Source organism: Alosa sapidissima, chromosome 13 (genome assembly GCF_018492685.1).
Source record: "Alosa sapidissima isolate fAloSap1 chromosome 13, fAloSap1.pri, whole genome shotgun sequence".
NCBI lineage: Eukaryota > Metazoa > Chordata > Actinopteri > Clupeiformes > Clupeidae > Alosa > Alosa sapidissima.
Genome location: NC_055969.1, coordinates 31,395,812 through 31,414,726, shown reverse-complemented (window position 1 = coordinate 31,414,726; position 18,915 = coordinate 31,395,812). Strand labels below are relative to the sequence as shown.

General features: G+C 46.5%; 1 protein-coding gene across 3 annotated transcripts in view; it reads left to right on the top strand.

The window, feature by feature from the left end:
- The window catches only part of nr6a1b (nuclear receptor subfamily 6, group A, member 1b), a 100,431-nt gene that overhangs the window by 68,695 nt on the left and 12,821 nt on the right, over window positions 1-18,915 (top strand). The gene's annotated exons all lie outside the window — the stretch shown is intronic.

Below are 18,915 nucleotides of genomic sequence, written 5' to 3'. Positions count from 1 at the left end.
CTGTAGACTAAAACACCATATTAGGTAGATGGCTCGCTATCTGTAGACTAAAACACCACCGTGTTCCATTATGCTACATAAAAAGGCATTTCCTTATCAAAGTTACCTTGTCAAAGTTAGCCCCAATTTATTTTTCATATACCATAATGCAGTCTAATACTATTTCGCTGCTGTATATCCAAGTGCACGTGATTGGGCTAACATTGTTTTGTTAACTTCAGTATTGCAACAGATGTTATTTATCGTCACCACATCACAATGTTATGTTCCTTACAGTCTATGTTAATGGATATTTATTTCTAAAATACTGGGGGGAAAAACACAGCATATATTGGAATTGACTACCTATAACATAATGAAGTGGCAACTTCAGGTAATGACATATAATAGACCGTAGGTTTATACAGTAGATGATTTCAGTTGTGTTGAATTCAGGCATCCAGTTGCTTATGACACACATACATGCAGAACAAGAAAAACATTCACAATGTTGTAAGGGTGGAGATGCAATTGAGAAATGATAATCTATCTATCTACTATCTATCAATCTATTCTCTATCTACCTACTATCTATCTATCTACTTGCACTGATTCATACTTTTAAAACATTTAAATGGAAACATACTACAGGAACCAGGCTGAATAGGCCTACATTATGTTTGCATGTTCAGTGTCTGTCTGGCTATGTATTTGTCATGTTCACTTTCATGAGTCATGGATAGTGTTTTTGTGTTCAAAAGTGTGAAGAACTGAGACTGTCATTTTTCTTGCACTGTTTTTGCATGTACAAGACCAGATATTATCTTCTGAAGAAGAGAAGAGGATGGTGAGTGAGAGAGAGAGAGAGAGTGAGTGTGTGTGTGAGAGAGAGAGAGGAAAAAGACAGTCTGTTCCCCTCTGTCTGAAACCTGTCATTATGAACTTGGCAGTGTTTGAGAAAAAAGGAGAGACTTGGTGGGGTGTCTGGTGTCTAAAAATAAAGGAGCTGTAGAAAATGGCTCTTTTCTCCACCACACGGGCCACAAATAACAAATAGGAACGCGCCTGCAGCCCCAGGGTCCCTCCCCTGGAAGGAATGTCAGGGTAGGGTGGTCTGGGCGGCAAGGCAGGGTCCCCACATACCGCTGTGGCTTTTGTGTAACCCTCTCTCTCTCTCCCTCCCCCTCTCTCTCCTTCTCCCTCCCTTCTCTCCTTCTCCCTCCCTTCTCTCTCCCTCTCTCTGTCTTGCTTGTGACTTTGTCTCTGTGCCCATGTCTCCAGAGAATAAAACCTCTTTGCTTGTTGATGCAAGTCCGGGAGATGAGGGTTTGTTCCTTGCACAGTGGCTTAACAGTAGCTGGCAAAAATGTTGGGGTTCGGAGCCGCGGTGGCTTACTGTGTTCTATTCCTGTGATCCGTGATGGATGTGTTTGCCTGGTCCCTATCTACACATATGAAAGTCATCATCTTGCGCGCTCCATGGGCTGCATTCATTTGCCTCCTACAGCACTGTGCTTATAATCATGGCAGCCAAAACACACTCTAAGTAATGAAGCATTCGGTTTTCGGAGTTTTTTTTTCCCCCCTCCCATTTCCTTCCTCCTTGTGTCGGCTTCTAATGATGAGAATTCCGTAATTCACAGGGTCCGGTGTACATTCGCTTTTCGCCAAATAAACCTGATATGCTCACTTCCTGTCCGCCTCTCTCCCAGTGGCACGTTAATGAAGGGCAGCGGAGGATGGATTATGGAAATGAGCTTTTGCAGCAGGCCCCTGAGATGCTCTCCCCTGAGGAAATTGTGTTAATTATGGAAAAAATGAGGATTAAAAAAAGAATCCCTCATAATATTCAAAGAGCGCGATGTGACCTTGTTTGTTGGGGTGGAAGTAATCTGCCCTATTTATTTCCCTGGCTCTTTTCCTCATGTGTGAGGTTTTGTTTTTGCCTGACATCACGTTAGCGCCCCGTGCTAATGGCTGCGTTCTCTCGGGCAGGAGGAGGGGGCAGTTGGGGTTTTTTGTCCGGAGCGCAGGGGTCCTGGTGGTGTCGGCATGTCTCCCCCTGCTGGGCGAGTTGAAGTACTGCAGCTCAGTGCTGTGCTTGTGCGGAGAAGGCTCCCCACCCCCCACCCCCCCACCTCTCCCTCACACGCTCAGGAGAATAATCCTTTTTGTTTTCTGACCCCGTGTTTCTCCGTATCTCCTTTCCTTTCTCTCCTAACTTCCTTTCTCTCTCTTCCTTTATTCTCGCTGGCTCTGTCACACAGACAGACACCTTGCGAACACACGGTGGAGGTCTCTCTGTTTAACCTCTCTTTAGAGATGCGAGTCTCCCACGTCAGTAGCAAATGGAAACATCCCGTCGCTTTCTCATGCAATTTATGAGTCTCTGAGAGTGCCTAGCATAATGACACATTTCCTGCATATACTCCCATGTACACGGACCATTCACAATCTTCTCACTGCAGAACAACAATGGAAGTGATGTGTGCTTGATTACGAGTTATTTATTGGGTATTTGTGTGGTTAAGCTGGCATATTTGTGGTACAATGTAATAAATGTAAACTTCAGTTTAGGTGGAGAAAGTTTTTGATTGTTTGTGCTTGTGTGTGTATGTGTGTGTTTGTGCGTGTGTGTGTGTGCGCGCGCACCCTTGTGCGCTTGTGATTGCGTGTGATTGCGCGCGCGCGTGTGTGTGTGTGTGTGCGTGTGTGTGTGTATGCATGATGGATGTAAACAGAGGGAGTGTGCTCCTCGGTGTTCTGGTTGGGTGGTTGGTGAGTAAATCCCATTCTCAGTAGCGCAGAGAGGAAACTGATGGAGCCAGACTAATTACACTAAAGTATAATTAGTCATGTTTTAAAGGCGGCATTGCTCCCTCACAGGCAGGCCAAGGAGGTCGGGGACATTTTAGTCAACCAGAGAAGGAGAGAGCAAGATTGTGTTTAAACCATGATACTTTCCAGTAGTTGCTATCCACATGGAAGGTTTATTGCCTTTTAACAGTTATTTTGGAGTGCTGTTAAGATTCTGCTGCTGGACTGAATTTGTGAAGAAAGTGATAGAATCAGAGCCTAAAGGAAATTCCCTTTAGAGTGCACTTCTTTGAGACGGACTTCAGGAGTCCGAACGTGTTCTAATTGTGTTGCCACATTGTGTTACAGTTCAAGTCGGTGCTGTGCTGTGAGGTAAGAGAGCAGAGAGCAGCGTGGCCGAGTCCCCCACCCCCATCCCCCAAAACATACTGAGCCATCAGCCATCAGCCACAGCAGCAGACTCCCACAGGGACCTCCCAAACACACACCAACAAACACACACAAACAAACACATGCATAGGCTACACACACTAACCCACACCAGCACACTCAACACTAACACACACACAAGCACACACTCAAACACATGCTAGCAAACTCGTATCAGGACACTCACATGAACACACAACACATTTATTTGAACACAAGCACATTTTTACACACACACACACACACACTGAGAAATATGCAAAAGCACATTCACACAGGAACAGCTGATTCACACAGACCTACACTAGCACACTCACATCATCACTCTACACCACATATTATGCATCCTCTCTGACACAGAGATCATTATTCAAATAAACAGAGAGACAAATACTACAGATACGCACTAACAAAAGCGCACACACATGCACATGAAATCTCCTACAAACATAAGTTATACACACATCACGTCTTACCATTAGTTGCTTAGGTTTGTACTGTGTTTTTATACAGATTAGCTTGAAGCAGAATGACTGTTTTGCACAAAGATGCAGTCTGAGTTCACACACAAGCACATAGTAGTTTGTGCTGCCGTGTTGGGCTTTTTCCACTTTCATGCTGTGTTTTTCATACTTTGTGAATATCCAGGGGCAGCTGTGGTCTACTGGTTAGGGGTTCGGGCTTGTAACCGAAGGGTGGCCGGTTCGATCCCCGACCCAGTAGGAAAAATGTGGTGGTGTGCAAGTGGTTGAGCACTGCTCTTCCATGCCCACATCCACGGCTGAAGTGCCCTTGAGCAAGGCACCTAACCCCTCACTGCTCTCCGAGCGCCGCTGTAGCATGGCAGCTCAGTGCTCCGGGCTAGTGTGTGCTTCACCTCACTGTGTGTTCACTGTGTGTTCACTGTGTGTTCACTGTGTGCTCACTGTGTGTTCACTGTGTGCTCTGTGTGTTTCACTAATTCACGGATGGGATAAATGCAGAGACGAAATACCTTGTATGCGCAAGTATACTTGGCCTATAAACCTGATTTACATTTTACATTTACATCTCTCTTTATCATTCTTAGCCCTTTCAAATGAATGGTGAATCAATACAAACTCTTCCTCTATCCCCAAGCCTATACATAGCCCTACTGCATGGTCTTTTTAGCCACGGGAAAAGGATGTGAATCCTCGCCACAAAATACTCTCGATAATAATAATACTAGCGCAGTGCCCTTTCAAACACGGCATTTCTGTGATATGATAGGGAAAAACATAATTCCAGCTAAGCATTCAATAATGAAAACTGAATATTATATTATAATGTATTTGCCTATAATTAATGTGCAACGATGTGACTCAAAAACAGTCTTTGGAAGCATAAGTGACATGTCGCTCTGTCTGCCACTCGTTGTCTAGCTGTGTGGCATTCTGAAACGTTTCGGACTATTAGCCTATTGCTCGTTTCAACTTGGGACCTTGCAGTCGGAATTGTCGTTTGTTTTTGTTGTATTCATTTGTTTAAGTCTCAAGTCCAAAGTAGCCTGGGTTATTCAAAGTGTCAGTTTATTGCATATCATTTAAAGGTTTGTGGGGTGATGTGTTTGTTGGGCTAATATCTGTCCTCATCAGATGTGGCTGAGGACTGGGCTGCCTAAGGGAGAGCCTCAGCGCACGACTATACGACTCCTCTGTTGGGCTTGACACTCTTATTTTTATGGCTGCAGCTTGATGGACAGCTGCGCCAATTTATTTTTAAAAATATCTCGAGACTCTGTGTCTCTCTCAAACAAACCACACACACACACACACACACACACACACACACACACACACACACACACACACACACACACACACACACACACACACAGATACCAGAATATCTACCTTGTCATTTGTGCAGAGCAAATTGGAAAAACAGTGAAGGAATACATTGCACTTTTCCAAAAGAATGAAATCTTGTTCTCCAAAAAATCCATGGTGGTGAAGAGCCACACACACACACACACACACAAAAGCCAATGCTTTATTTAATTCCACAGAGACATAATGGCAGAATTGTACACACACACACTAATGAAACACCCTGGTGTGTGTAGGCTTGGACAGTAATAAGGATCTGAGGCTTGTGTTTGTCCTGTGTAACAAGCCTGTGCTGAGGATCAATGCAGCTGATCAGTTTGCCTTAGGCCATCTCACTGTGTAGCCCGCCCAGCTTAATTCTGTACAAACATGCCAAGGCCAGAGATATTGATCACATTTATGTGTTTGCACACATGTACCGAAACACACACCTCCATAGTCAGTCAACACACACACACACACACACACACACACACACACACACACACACACACACAGACTCCATACCTCCTCCTTCAACTCTTCTGCTTCATCTTTTTTTTGTTTATCTCCTCTCTTGATTTTATTCCTTTTTCACCCTGGTTTTACTCTCCCCCTTTCTGCACACAACCTCTCGCGATCTCTCTGGCTGTGATGTGCATTGCACTGCTCTTCTCAAAGCACTGCTGGGACCACATGTGGCTTTTGTGATGAAGACAAGTGTGTTGCATAGCAAAACTTCAGTCTGAAATGGCACTCCGCTTGACATCGCTCACAGCTGATGGAAGATAACAGGGCCATATTTGGCGCAAGAAGACACACACACACACACACACACACACACACATACACATACACATACACACACACACACACATCAATGACACCCTTGTAAGCTTAAAATGGCTGCAGTTATCACTTTCAAGGTCAGATCAGTCATCGCCGGAGCCGGTTATATTTCCTTTGGGTGGATCAGGGGCCACCCATGTCAAGGGTCAAGTGTGACCTAAAGACGGCTCAGTCGGAGTGATTGTTGATGGTACATCGCTAGTGATGAGGCTGGATCTCCCACGATCACATGCCCTGACTTTTTTAAGTCTGAGTGGATGCTGTTATTGACCACCCACTCTTCTTCACTGTTTAGCACAAAACTAGTCTGTTGATCACAGTACGACAAACTTCACCCTGTTGCATCAAGTCCATTCCTCCTCACTCCTGTTTTATTCTGGGTCTAGGTCCTTTCCTATTGGTCCAGCATGGTGTCACGTGGTCCCATTGATGATGATGGCAATGTTATTGAATGCTGTTGAGAAAAAACCTTTGTTCACAGAAAATGGCTATTTCTTTTTTTCTTTGTGTTTTTTAAGAATAGTCCCACTTTAAGTGGAAGCTTTTGCTTACTGTTTACAATCAGTCCATCTATTGCTATTGAATGTCGACAATCTGCCAGCAATGACTGTGGGGAAACGCAATAGTTTACTTTGTTACAACTTAAAGAACTTGACCTGAATTATTAACCATGTGATCAGGTTTTATTTATATACATCCAAATAAGGTCATGTTTGTGTATGTCGATATGGTTCGATACAACAGATATGGGAACTGGAGCTGATGCATTGAAAAAAATTTTTTTTTGACAATGCCTGCAGTACCTTGCCAAACCACTTTATGTATGTGTTCATACATATTTAAACATGGAAAAGGTGCCTTAGTGTCCAACAAATGAATGGTCATCTCACTCAACCCCTTTTCCTGCTTTCAAGCACCACAGATGATGATGACCACAGCGCTCTCTCTTTTCCGCCTTTCTCTCTTCTGCCGAGCGCCCACGTGGATGTTTTTGCCTCTGCTCAGCGCCATTACCCAAATGAGCCCTCACAAGGCCATTAGCACCTGGAGCCCCGGCGGCCGCACACACACGTGTGTGTGTGTGTGTGTGTGTGTGGGGGGGGGGGATGGATGCACAGGGAGCCACTAATGAGACGATTTGTTGACGTCACTGTTTGTTGCCAGTTGGGAAGAGTGCTAATCCCTGAGCACACAACCATCCTGTAAAGCCAAGGGTTTTTGGGTGTGGGGGGGGGGGGGGGGGGGGGGGGTGTATCCTAGCGGGGGAGGAGGTTGAAAGAGGGAAGAGAGGAGCCAGAGAGAGAGGGAGGGGGCACACAAGGGGGGGAAGAGGGGTAATTTGGGTGGAGCATTGTTTGAAAGGCTCAGAGAAAAATAGGGGCAGTTAAATTGAGATAACTAGCCTCTCTCCCCCTTCTGCCCCCCCCCCCCCCTTCCTCCTCACGCCACCCGCCCAATGAGCTGCGACCTCAAGCCAAGCCATGACCCCTGGGCTAGAGTCCAGCAGTCACATGACCCGCCTGTAAACCGACCTAAAGGGGCCGTCCTCTTCACAAGACCAGGGGTGAGAATAGGTGAGAGAAGCTACTGGGAGAGATCGAGAGTGGATGAATGAGAAAGAGAGAGAGACTCAATGAGACAGACAACAGTGGCAAACAAGAGAGTGATAGTTTGAGTTGGTAGTAGACAGAGGAAGACATTTTGTTTGATAGAAGAGTGGAGAGGAGAGTCATGAAGCTTTGGGTTTCCCACTGGATGCAGCATTTGTAGTTGATTCTCAGGCCCACCAAAACAGAGTGGATGGTTGCCAGGTGACTCTCTGGCAGGCTAGGACCAGCATGAGATGGATACATGGGATGGTAAGAAACCTTGCATGGGAAATGTATCTGTGTGTGTGTGTGTGTGTTTTGAAGGAAAGAGTGAGTACATGCATATGTGTGTGTTTGTGATTATAGAAGAATTTGAAGGGGTATGTGGGTGGGGGTTTAGCAATTCCTCTTCCTCAAGCTACATTCCATTTGAGTTGATTATGGGAAGGATGGGATTTAGGCTCGTAGGGTGAATCTAAAGCCACATTTGTACAGCACTACTCATCATGAGGAGGCCTGGTTTGCATGGAGAATCACTGGACTAATTAACCACAGAGACGTGTGTTCTCAAGGCTTTAATTAGATGACTTCAGGCTGATGAGATATGAGGGACTCTGAAAGAGAAGCTTACTCCTCTCTCTCTCTCTCTCTCTCTCTCTCTCTCTCTCTCTCTCTCTCTCTCTCTCTCTCTTTCTCTTTCTCTCTCTTTCTCTCTCTTTCTCTGAGGCTACATGTGCCAGTCAGTTTGAAGGAAGCTCCAGCTTTTGGCCTTGAGAGATTACTCAATCAGCATTACAGGCGCAAGACTAGGGGCAGAAGTTGTCAAATATGAATTGAATTCATTACCAAAATATCAAGCCTGATTTATTTCCTAAATGTTTATGTAAAGAGTGTTTTTTTCCCCCCTTTCCTCTCTTTATGATATGTGATGCTCTAGTTTAAATGGCACATGTGGTGATCTGAATAGGAAGAGCATTGCTCTGTAATTGCTGTACTTTTTGGAGTGATTGAAATTATGAAATGGCAAAGCGATTTACTTGTTGATTTGTGTGTGTGTGTGTGAGCACATGTACACACTGGCAGCCGTTTGTCTCTTTTAATCACGTCAAGGATGTAATCGCCTGTGTTAGATAGAGAGAGAGAAAGAGATAGAGGAAGAGAGAGGGGGTAAAAACGAGTGGGAAACATGGAGGTTTATTTGCGGTCTGTGTCTGCTGGGGCCCATCTGGAAAAGGTTTTTGTCTGCTGGCAGCAGTGTTTATGTGCTGCCGTGGGGGTCGGGGTGCTCCTGCCGAGCACTGTAAAATCCCCCGGGGCTTATTGAGACCCACAGCTGGGCCAAATCTCCACGCCGGGGACCCCTCTGCGGGCAGCCTCTCCCTCCCCACTCATCTGCAGCCAGAGCCAGGCGAGGCCGAGGCCAGACCCAAACACACACGCACACCCACACCACTTGGCTCCTCTCGGCCCCGTCCCAGAATCCCACCATTCCCCTGTAAGAACGGAACCCCAGCCCAGTCTACGCTGTGGTCAGCCCTGGACGGTCCCTCTGTCATTTCTGTGGTTGTTATTGTGTGTGTGGTTCGGGCTGGTTTGGGTTGTTCTGCTTCCTGTTGTTATGGGCGCTGCTGAGAGCTTTGTTTTGCACTGTGTTGGGGTTTGGCCTAGAAAGTCAACCCTTCTCATCTACTCATCTAAACAAACCCACACGAACATACCAGACCAGGCGTCACTAGAACAACTTGAATGAAGGGATTGCCCAATATGCATGACTGGTCCCCACTATTTCCTGTCTTCGTAAAAAAGGGGGGTTAGAGTGTTGGGAATCTGGTTACTCCTCTAAAGTTGTCCTGTATTGATACTCAATCTTTTGTTGGGGAAATATTTGGGGGGTTTTGCATTCCCCCAGTTTCGAGGTCGACATTCTTTTGACTGACTCATGGAGTTGCTGCATAGTTTGGCTGTGCTCTGTTAGTTTTTATGTAAATGGAAAACCATGTGTGCTCATCTCTCAAAGAGGGCCTGCCGCTGTGCTGTGAAGCAGCCGTTTAGCAAGACAGTGTTGAGTCGCCTTTCAATCAGCCAGCCCCCGCCGGCCCCACACCCCCTCCTCTGCACTCCTCTCTGGTCAGCACCTCAGCTGCCTTTCTTATGCATGCGGCCCAGTGTTAATTTTGAAATCCTGCTCTGCAAAGGTGCAAATGAGGGAGGGAGGGGAGGGAGGGAGGAGTGGAGGGGAGCTTGCCTCATCCCCCTTCCAACTGTAGCAGGACTTACAAATCTGATCCCCATCTATTACATTTTCCTTTAACAATCTGATCCAGGGGTCCAGTGAATGGGCAAAGATCATTCTTCTTGTTGGAAATCGACTTGGCTGACTTATCTTGACCGCTGCTTGGCTTAGCCGCTCCTCCACCTCCACCTTCTCCTCCACCCCCCCACCCCCCCGTTCTCATTCTGGGTCATGTGTGCTCCACAGCTGCCTGATAACCTTTTGCAGCAGCAGCCAACATGAGGGCCTTTGTCTCAGCTGATAAAGGGTTAATTCAATGTAAGCCTTTCATTTTAATCCTCTCTCCTGTGTGTGTGTGTGTGTGTGTAGGGGGAAGGTAGCTAGAGATGTACTTTTGTGTGTGTGCTTGAGGCTGTGTGAAGATCAATATCCATGAAAAGAAACGGGAAGCACAGTTTCACTGTAATTCATCACATATTAAAGCGCTTTGATAAGTGAGGCTGCTTTCATCTGGCCACCGCTGCTATCTATCTATAGTTTCCCCTCCTGTAGCTGAGCTACTGGCAACTCCATCACTTCTCCTCTGTCCCGCACTTCTGAATCAGAGAGAGGCTTTATTTTATGAGAGAGAGAGAGAAAGAAAGAGAGAAGAGCTTCAGTGCAGCCCCACCCCTCCCCCTCTGTTCTCACACCCTCCCCCCCTCACAAACACACCACCACCTTCACCAGCATCTGTCATCATCACACTAAAACAAAGGGACTGGCTTGGGACACATTAACTGGCTTGTTTTCTGGCTGCCAACTTATGAAAGCTTGTCATTTGGACAATTAAACATTTTGTCTGTACAGATGTTATGTAACCACTGTTAACACTGGATAATACAGTATAGTGCTACTTTGCCATTGAGTAATCATCGACCTTTTGCTAGTACATTTAGCTTGAGTGGTTGTATTCTGTTGCTCCTAATGAGCTGGAGAAGTGAGACCTCATTTGAAAATGAGCCCTTGCTGATAGACTAAATGAAGACGTGGCAGTCACTCTGAACCTCCTGGCTCTTTATCTCCCCTGCGGAGAAGCCCTGGGAATGTCAGGATCAGGAATGCCAGGAAATAATGCCTCACTGTCTCTGCCGCATCTTCAAGGACACATACTCATGCCAGAGAGAGAGAACCCTCAGTGGGAATTCCGAGGTTGGAATGCAAAGTGTAGAATCTGCTTTGCCATAAGTGGTTACAAGACCCAGGGATCAATTGAGCTCCCTGTCATGTTTGGTTAGTTTTTGGTGATGCCCACTTTGCCCTCTACTTATTCAGTTAGCATTGATCATGTGGCCGCAGGTTCAGGTCAGAGGTTGCCAGGGGGTCAACATGCAGTTTGGATGAGCGTGCGGTAGAAAACAGCATTAAATGGAGCATCCTGCCTTCCAGTACACAGTGCAAACTCTGTACAGCCTGACTATGCATAGATTGCACCTTCCCTGAGATCGGAATAGAATCCAAATCCAAATAAATAAATATTGTTTTTTAATTCTTTACAAATTCTCAGAAGCAGAAAGAAAAGCCTCTGTTCAACATTGCAACATTGGTTTGTACCCATGAGAATACTCTTAATGTACTTATTACTCAGAGATGATAGCAGTCCTAAACGCACAGATTGTGTTGTGCGCTATACGTCTCTGAAGTGCTAATCTGCCACAGCGCATCTATGGCCTCTGCATCATTAACACGTTTGGAGCCGTTTGGAGCTTGGGCATAATCAGTTAAAGCTAATGACACGGGTGCTAATGTCTTAATAAGATACGGCTTACGGCAGGGGCCAGTCGATGCACTGAGCCCTATAATCCAATACAGCGCTCGGAGAGACGGGGAGGGAATGAGGTCCCTTTGTGTGGCATCTCTGGGCGAGGGCCTTCGGAGATCACCAGCTAAGGGATTAAGACGAGAGCCGCAGCCGCTCCCGAGGAAGACCCAGCTTATACGCTGGAGATGAAAGCGAGCGGATTGACGTCCAACTATTCTGACCTTCAGGAGAGTGCGTGTAGCGAACTCTAGAGCCTTACAGTTTTGACTCTTGTAGGAGTGTGGCAGGGTTGTGTGATGTGCTTTTTATCTGATGCATTGAGGGAGACTGAGCAGATCGCCCTCTGGTAAAGGGATGGAAAGGTCTTGGCACGTGTTTGAGTGAGACTCTCAGCTTTGCATCATTGACTCTCTATGTGTGACATTTAAATTAGTGCAGAGGGTAAAAGAATGTCATGGTTGTAGCCTACATCTGCCATGACATTTTAGTGTAAAGTCAGAGCGCTTAAATTTAATTTAAGATGACGTAGTTTTAGCCCTTTATATCTGTATAATTGTGTCTGTTAAAATCTCATGATATCTTTTTTTTTGGTCAATTTGTCAAATGCATGTTATCGAGCTGCCACTTTGTTCCCGGGCTGGGCTCATGTAAAAGTGTGATTGGTCCGCACTAAACTGGATAAACTTTGATTTATTGATTCTCCTGAGCGGTGGTGTACTATTGGCGAATCTGTCCCCTTAACAGCCGTTCCCAGGTCAGCAAAACGGGGCATGCCGCACCAAATGCGGAACCCCTTCATTGCGCCGCTTTTAAAATGCCTGAGTTGCATTTCCTGATTGCTTTAAAGTTTGGTATGGCACCCAGGCTGACCCCGGCGGAACACAATGTGGCCCTTTTAATGGGCTCAGGGGGAGGGGGCTCCGGGCAGGGGCTGTAAAACGCCCCTGGAGTTCAAGATGAGGTTGAGTGCTGGCCAGGGCATTGTGGCTCCTCGCACACTGGACCACAGCTCAGTGATTTAACACAGCTGTCACAAGACCTTACCATGACCCTGTTCTCTCTCTCTTTCTCTCTCTCACTCTCTCTCTCTATCTCTCTCTATCTCTCTCTCTCCACCTCCTCTCTCCCTCTACACACACGAGCCTTACACAAGGCCCAAAACCACTCACAGAGTGCAGTGTAATGATATGTTCCCATGTGGACATTCTGACGTCACAGTTGGTTGTGTGTAATTTGTTAGATGGGATCGTGCGTGCAATGCGATGCCCTGAAAGCACACCAAACTAGAGATGGTAATGTTGTGGTGTGGTGTGGTGTGGCTGAGGGCGGGGGAGCAGGAATGGGCTCACTGATTTGTGGTCAGTGTGAGACATTCATCACAGAAAGGTAACATGGTGGCCATTTGTTAGACTACGAATGAGAGGGAAAGGGTGGTAGACACAGAGCTCTGCAGAATTTTATATGTTGTTAAATGTATTTATTTGCTGTAAATGTATATTTCAAGTTCATTTGAGTTCCAAATAAGCTTTTACCAGTGCAGTAGTTTGACTACTATTATTACACCAGTATTACATGTATTTTGCAAAGCTCTTTTGTAACTCACTTACCTTACCTTTATGAGTTGGTCAATTATACAACATAATGATTAACATTTTAATTAGTAGGAAAACATTCAAAATCGGTCTTTGTTAATAGTTAACCATTTGCACCCCGGGGCTGGGAGTGGAGGAGGTGTCCCGCTGGACGGAAGCGATGGACATGGGGGAGCCCTGGGGGCTCGCTACTTTTCGGATGTGAGGGGGTGACCGGCGGGATTTACTAAACAAAAAAACAAGTCAATGGAGTCAGTCATGTCATCAAAACGGTGCGGCTGCCTTGCAAGCACAGGCGCTGGCGGATCCATTGTTCAGAGCCATTGAAATCCTGCCTGCTAACTTGCACACACAGGCAGGAGAGAGGAAAAGCTATTTAGGTATTTGCTATTGGAAAGGCGAGCTCGCATCAATGGGCATGTGTGCTGCAAGCAAGTGATAGTGTTGAAAAATGAATTCTTTACCTCCAAAAGCTTAATGAACACAGAGATAGAGAACCCTCAGTGGGAATTCCGGGGTTGGAATGCGAAGTGTAGTGTAGAGAGTGCAGCTACAGAGCTGAATGAGCCTTTTGGTATTTGCCGTAAATGTTTGATGTGTGATACACTGGTTTCGCCTGACTGTTGGTGCATGTTTGAAAAACCTGTTGCTAATACACAATAGCTTTCAAACATTTATTTTCTTCCAAAGGCTCGTAGTAACTGGGAAAGCATTTGGCATGAGTGTCTTATATGTGAGTAATAGTCTGGTAGCCTCATGGTGAAGTGTTGGTGTGTGTTAGTGAAATTTCAGCTGTTGTTGCTACCTCCTTTCCCCCGTCATTGATAGATATTGGTTTGTTAATCTCCCCTGAAGGTATCAGTAAAGGTCAGTGACCACAGTGCCTATTTGACCTCCCCCTTCCTGCCCTCACACACCTCACATAGAATTAAACCTGGAGCTGCTGTGGTCCATCTGCATGTGAAAAGCTGTGCTGGGTTTTTCCCTATTCTCCCCAGCGGATCTTTGGCAGGGTCTTACTTCTACCAGTGCCCAGTCTGCAATCCTCATGATGATGTGTTTTTGTGCTGGAGCACAATGCATCGCCCAGTCCCTCCTCTCCAGGCCCCTTTCAGAGCCGGCGCGTCATCCCTCCGCTCTCACCATCCTGTTCACTCGCTCTTTGTGGAGGTCTCACCTCTCCTTTTTTCGGGGAAATGGAGTGAGGTGATTAGACGCTGATTTGGGACAATGGAGTAGTGTGAGGGTAACCTTGGCACACGACCTGGCCCACATTTTAGCACCATTATTCCCTCCCTCTTGGCCACCTCAAGTGTTTTAATTTACCTCCAGGGTTTTTTTTTCTTCTTCAATGGCCAGAGGAAAGCAGCTCAAGGATGAGCCATGTCCACCGAGGCAAGTCTTTTTTTTCTTATTTCATTCACAGCTCAGCGGTATCTAAATCTTCAAGGATTGGTCCATCTTAATGTACATTTTCGGCCATGTTGAAGTTAAGGTTCAACTTCCCTGATGAGCTCATTTGTGCTGCCTTTACCTTTGGAACTGTGGTGCAATTGTGGGCTGAAATGTCATGACATCCAGGAAGTGACATAACACCACATTTCCATTTCCAGGCACGGTTGAGTTCACCCCAAACACCAACACAAAGACCGACCAGTGGTAAGATCCATGTGCAGCACGTTATACATGGGGACGTTTTCTCTCAATATTGAGTTTCAGCTCGACACTGTAGAACGTGGCTGTTCCATCTTCTGCTAAACTGATATATGGTGTTTTGAAGCACACTTAAACACGTTTTTTTTTTTTCTTCTTCAATCCGTTTTTTCACCACCAAGGTCATAGGAATGTCTCAGAGAAACATTTCAATGTAGATCGATCATTATTAAGGGCACCTGTTAGCTACCATTGAACAGAAGAATACACATGGATGTTTTTGTGTTGGTAAGCTGAATGTTAGTCGTCCATATTGGTGTAGGCAGGAAGTGGAGAACTCCTTGACCCTCCCCAGCATTATGGTGCTTAGGTTGGACTGCAGTGGGATCCCAGTAGTGTCGTGAACATCAGAGCGGAGCTCCCAGCTTCATCTCTATCCCCACACCCTCTAAGCACACACACACAACTGCACATACGCACAACTACACACACACACACAACTGCACATACGCACAACTACACGCACACACACAACTGCACATACGCACAACTACACGCACACACACAACTGCACATACGCACAACTACACGCACACACACAACTGCACATACGCACAACTACACACACACACACAACTGCACATACGCACAACTACACGCACACACACAACTGCACATACACACACACACACACACACACACACACACACACACAACTGCACATACGCACAACTACACATACGCACAACTACACACATGCACGCGCCCACACACACACACACACACACACACACACACACACACACACACACACACACACACACACACAAAACTGCACATACGTACAACTACACACATGCACGCACGCACGCACACACACACACACACCTACATACATGCACATGTGCGTACACACACCCTACCCCTACAACCCCCCCCCCCCACACACACACACACACACACACACACACACGTACGGGGTGATGAGCTGAGCTGGGCTTAGCTTGGCCTGTAGAGACCAAGTCCATCCTCTGGCCCATTTAGCTGCTCACTGACCTGCAAGGCCGAAACACGGAACACATAGTGCTGTCGGAATCATCGGAGAGTTTAGCACCATCCCCCTCATCCCTTTCATTCCTGTCCAACTGTGCTCATCCCTCTCTCTCTCTCTCTCCTGCTCTCCCTGCTTCTCTCTCTCTCCATCCCTTCCTCCCTCCTTCTCCCTCATGGAATATAGGGAAAGGGTCAAAATGTTGCAGGGGTGAGAAACTACATGACGAAGATGATGATGATGATGATGATGGTTGTGATAATGATGATGCTGGTGCTCATGTGGGTGGATGGAAGATTTTTCTAATTCTGTCTGAGAACAGAGGCGCAAGGCCCGGGCTTAATTCCCCCACTCCTGCCTGGAGGATTTAAACGCCAGAGGAAGGTTGGGGGGGATTATGTCATTTAAGAATTCACACTACTCCTATTTCCAACGCTTTGAGCCGCTTCATCTCCCCAAAGAGTGTGGACCAGTGTGGAGGGTGATTAAGATGGGAACCACACACACACACACACACACACACACACGCGCACACACACACACACAATTGGCATCAGAGGAATTGTCATACATGTGCTCTAAATATAGTTCCTTTGAAGACTGCAGTAATTGGTATGCATGGTATTCATCCTCTTCAGCAACCGTTCATTCATTTATTTGCATCACCCAAGTCTACAGCTCTGCTCACAGGGTGCATCTAAACCGATGAGTGGATTTTCAGTCAAGATCAATGGAAACAACTGAAATTACAAAATGGTAAAAGAGGCAAATATAATTGCGTTCAATAAGCATGTCATCAACAAAAACAGTTTGTTTTCATTGTGCTGAATAAATTCCTAAAGCACTGCTGTGCATATTGAAAATGTGATATGCAGCGGGAGAGGCTCCATGGTCCGTACCCCAAGTGCCCATAGGGACCCGGCTCTCCCCCCCCCCCCCCCCCCCAATAAATAAATAAAAAATAGGCTACACATGCTGAAGTATACTGTTTTGGATACTGTTGCTTGCAAAAGTATCCAACCCCTGCAAACCGTTTTCTTGTTTAGAAAAGGTATCTACGCTTATTCCCCAGTCAGTATTGAGTATTTCCATTGTGAAAATGTATTCTTTAGCACATTTCTGAAGGCTAAATATGTTGCCTGCGTGCTAAAATAAAAATAAATAAATAAATAACAAATACAGAATATACAAGTACAACAAAATAGCATATAGCCTGGCCTTGAGGGCAGTCTTGCTACATCAAAGTAAATCACCACTTTAAGCCCCTGACAAGGCTCAAAATATCATTACACGTCTGTGCTACAATGGAGAGGGTCCCTGCAGCTAAACCAAAGGAGTTTTACCTCCGCTACCTAAGTAGAGGGGGTTGAAGTACCTTTTTTAAAATGTAATATGGTAATACATTTCAAAGGTGTTGAATACTTTTGCAACCCACTGTACATAGAGACACACAGGTCTAAATTTGACGTAATTTCTTATTTATTTTTGACTACCAAATCCCACCCTTTAAAGGACCTGTGAAAATATCAAGTTAATGAGGTCAAATATAATTTAATGTGTGCCAGAATGTGCTAGACTGATAAAATAATCTCCTGCACTGACTTAGTACCACAGGTAGCCCATCTACTTCAGTGAGGGGAATAGTTATCCACAAACTGCACATGCACACACCAGTGTCCTACATCACCAGATTATCCAAGACTGATGGGGGGAAATGGAGAGGATGGAGAGGTGCTTTAACAGCAGGAGTGAAACAAGGCTCTCGGCAGCCATCTTGTCCTGGTTACAGGACCCATGTTGGCACGGATCTGGAGCTGCCAAATACTCGCTGTGCGACCACGGATGCCAATCCGAGCGCTTGGCAGGGGTCTGGCTGACGTGCGGCCCGTTCTGCTTGGCTGTAGCAGCTTCTGAGCGAATTGTCAAACTTTTAAAAGTAGGTTGGAGCAAGTTAGATTCTCTTGGCAGGCAGCATAGACAGGTATGGTTGTGTGTTTATTCATGATGAAACCTCAAGCATGCTGTTCCTTTCCACGTTTAGAAGTACATTTACAGTGTTTTATTTTAGTGACCTTTGCCCTGATTGAGCCAGTTAACACCAGCTGGATGTTATCACAGAGTCGCTGCATATGTGTGTATATAGTAGCATCAACACCACCCCAGCCCATGCATACTGTATGTGTATATAGTACCATAACCACCACCCCAGCCCATGCATATAGTATACCACCACCCCAGCCCATGCATATGTGTATATAGCAGCAGCATCACCACCACCCCAGCCCATGCCTTCAGAGTGTCTTCTCCATTCTCCTACTTCCACTCTGTGCTAAGTAGCCAAGCCTCTACCTGCTACCTAGTGGCTATGGTACCCTGACCACTCAAGTGTGCTTTAAAATGCCCTTAATTAAAGCAAGGCCTGAACATTGGGACCAGCCCTGTAGCACCTGCAGCCATCACATGGAGCTGATGGTGCACAAACACATGGAGAGAGACCCTTCCGCAGCATGATTTGCCCCACTCACCTGAAGGGCAGGAGCTGCTGCTTGTGTCGTGGCATTTCTAGGTGCCACCCCTGGGGGCCTTGCGGGCAGTAATCCGGAGGGAAATGTGCAACGTGCCAACGTGGCTGCTCATGTGAAAATGCTCGCAGTGTTGTGAGCAGCCACATGAAATGTGGAACGAGCAAAAAGAAGAAGGGGAAAAAAACAGCAGTTGACAGCTGAATTCTTGCAGATTCACACTTGCACGTAAACGATCATGGCAAATACACACATTGGGGTTCGTGTGTGTGTGTGTGTGTGTGTGTGTGGTGGCATGAAGGGTTGCTGCAGCTCTCCTCTTCCTCTCCTCTCCTCTCCTCTTGCTCTCCCCTCTGGCCCTGGGCCCCATGCGCCCCCCTCATGCCTCACTCTCCCCTGTGCCCGTGTCCAGGGGCGAGCGCGAGATGCCAGGCAGCGTGCCGCTCAGCCTGATTCTGTCGCCGCGCTGGGCCCGCCATCTCCCCGCTCACCCCCGATCCAATGTGACAGCCCCCCCCCCCTTCGCCCAGAGCGACTCGGCCAGCATCGGCACAAAATGGAGGCAAAGGCA